At 37.3% G+C, this 2,995-nt stretch overlaps 1 pseudogene across 1 annotated transcript; it reads right to left on the bottom strand.

Moving 5' to 3' along the window:
• Nucleotides 1-499: 499 nt before the first annotated feature.
• On the bottom strand, nucleotides 500-1,219 carry LOC309822771 (transcription elongation factor A protein 1-like; annotated as a pseudogene). The gene has a single exon. The product of its transcript is annotated as a transcription elongation factor A protein 1-like (transcript).
• Between the last annotated feature and the right edge of the window lie 1,776 nt (nucleotides 1,220-2,995).

Here is a 2,995-nt window from a genome sequence, read left to right as displayed (position 1 = left end):
CTGGTCAAGTGTTATCTGAATATACACCATGTTTGATAAACTTATAATTACATTACCTTTTCTTCTCTTTTAATATTTGCAGGTACATGCCAATATAGAAAAAAATGTAATTTCCATTTGTGTATTAACTGAGAAGAATAACATTTTTACTGTGTATGTTTCAGATTGTAAAAAAGTTAAGGTACATTTTCCTTTAAGAAGGAAAAAAAAAGGTAAAAATAAACTGCCAAAAGTTTAATATCAACTTACTTATAAAAATAGAAAAAAAAAGTTTTGAAACGGATACCAAACAATTATCATGTGGTCTCCTTACTGCTCTGAAACTACAGAAGACATTTAAGGAAGGGATCCTATGTCAAAAACAGAGACTAACCCAAGGGATATATGTTACTTTAAAAATCTGATTTGCAGTAAATCTAGTTGGTTGGCCTAGTCTTAAAGCTAATTACAAAATCCATTTTCTTAATAGTCCAGGTGTTTTGCCAATTCTTCCAACTCATCAGAACTTCCACCAGTTTCCACACTCGTTGCAGACAACAAACGTTGTCATCGGTTCATCAGCACTCCACGTTTGGACCTGTGTGTAAGTGCAGTACTTCTTGCATTTGCCACATGTGAACAAGTCCATCTGGGTTCCACCTGTCTTGGCCACCTGATGCTCTCTGATGGATTCTTTGGTCAAGGTTTTCCGCACCTCTTTGAGCTCATCGCTGGCCATCTCCTCTGCCGTCATTCTAGCAAATAAGTCAGGAGGAATATTCCCACACAGCACATTTTTCCTTCAATTTGGATTCTTAGCATCCTTAAGATTTGATATCCTACTTCATACTCTATTTTTGTATTTCATGTCCGTATTCCTTATTTCTTGATAGATAGCTGCTTACGTTGCTACTGGAGCTACATTCTTCTCTTGCTTCAGGGCTATTCTGTGATGTAACTGCAGTATCTTTTTTCTTTTCTTCAGAGTCTTTATCTTTTGATGGTCCATCTAATAACTTTTTCCAGGATTTGATGAGGGACTTTGCTAAAGACGTAACTTCTTCATCTGTGCTCTGCTTGCAAATAGCATTCACTGACATTCCGATTCTTGTGGACTGTAATAATTCCAAGGTCATGGGAATATTCTTAACTCCCTCAGTAAATCCAGTGCTCCAGCCGCGTTCTTATTCTGCACCATCTTGTCCATCTTCTTGCCAATGCGGACCACCTCGTCCTCCATGGCTCCAGCAGCCCTGCCCCGCGCCGGGCCACAGGGGACGGGAAGCGAGCGGAGCTGGCGGGGCAGCGGGCGAGTCCAGGCATCGGCGAGCGCCCTCAGCAGGCCTGACGGAGGCGCTTCCTCACTCCACCAAGAGCATTTTAGTTTCACTTTATCTTATTTTAAATTATAGATTCTGTTTATATGATGCCTATTACCATTCTTTCCTGCCTTCTGAGGCAAGAATAAGATTTTCCATTGTAATCATCTTCTATTTTACTTCCCGTAGTGGGTAGTAACAGTGAATATATGAAGTATAATTAAAAAAAAAAGAAGAAGTGTTCATATGATAATAGAGTAAAAACAAAGGAAATAATGACTGTGCAGATCAAAACACTCACTATGCTAGCTGAAATTAGAATATAAAAGTGAGCACTGACTGGATTGACGTCGTTAAAATGGTGGAGTCTGCAACTCTAGGGCTCTGTCCCTCCACAGACACAACTAAAACGCTAGTCAAAATTCTCAGAATCAACTTTTGCGGACTGTAATCTAGTCAGAAAGTACAGGAACCAGGGGAAAGCTTAAGGAAAAAAGAAGCTGCTGCATTGTGAGGTAAGTGCTCTATGGCATTTCAAAAATATCTACAATATTTCTTTCTAAAATGTATATGGAAAATCAAAGGAACTAAAATAGCTAAAACAACTTTCAGAAAGAAGAATTAAGTGAGAGAAATAAGTTTTCCTGATTCCAAGACTTTTTACATAGGTACAGGAATCAAGAAAGACACGTTCACACAGAAACTTGTGCACTAATGTTTATAAAAGCTTTATTCATAATAGTCAAAAATTGGAAACAAACCAATATCCTTCAACTGATAAAAGTTTAAAAAACTATGGGGCATCCATACCATGGCATTCTACTCAACAGTATAAAAGGAAATGATTATTGACACAACCACCAACCTAAAGGAATCTCCAGAGTCTTATACAGAATAAAAAAGCTAATTCCCACAAGATATTAATACAAGTTACATCCCATAAGGGATCATTTATATAACACCCTTGAAATGACAAAATTAAGAAGGTGAATGAGGAGAGAAGTGGGTGAGGCTATAAGAGGACAATATGAAGGAGCTCTGTAGTTACAATTTGGGTAAAATGTAGACACAAAAATACTGTGTATTATTTATTACAGCTACATGTGAACCTATGTTTATCTCAAAATAAAAAAGTTTAGTTAGAGAAAAGCAGGGATACTTGGTGCATCTCACTGATACTCAGATGGCAGATTGCTCATATGTAATTTGTCATATTTAGGCAAAAAAGTTCTAGGTTAGCCGAGCAGAAACCTCTTTATAGCCTATTGCTCAGTTTCCAGACATATGACAATTTATAGACAGTCCACAGTTACTTCGAGGAAGGATTCTACATCTCAGCCACAGTAGCATACCATGAATATTACTCCAGGATTATTCCAGAGGAACTTTGAAACAGTTACTGGAGTAACTTTGCACAGAAACAAGAAATAGCTGAAATTTCTGAGAGGTTTTTTGTTTTGTTTGTTTGTTTCTTTGTTTGTTTTTGAGATACTGTTTTTGACTGACTCTAATTCATGGTACCCTGAAAAATTACTATGGCCTATTTAAAGAGAACTTACTGAATTCAGCTTTCAAAGGAAGTGTTGACTTAAATTTGCCTCATCGTCTATTCCTGGACCACAGATTTATCTGATGGTTATTCTCCTTTCACAGAGTATATAATCAACATACTCGGTAACTGGTGGAATTCCTGCATC

This window comes from Grampus griseus, assembly GCF_964374135.1.
Source record: "Grampus griseus genome assembly, chromosome: 5".
Lineage (NCBI taxonomy): Eukaryota > Metazoa > Chordata > Mammalia > Artiodactyla > Delphinidae > Grampus > Grampus griseus.
Note: the sequence above shows the minus strand (reverse complement) of the source record. Positions and strands in the feature narration are given on the sequence as shown.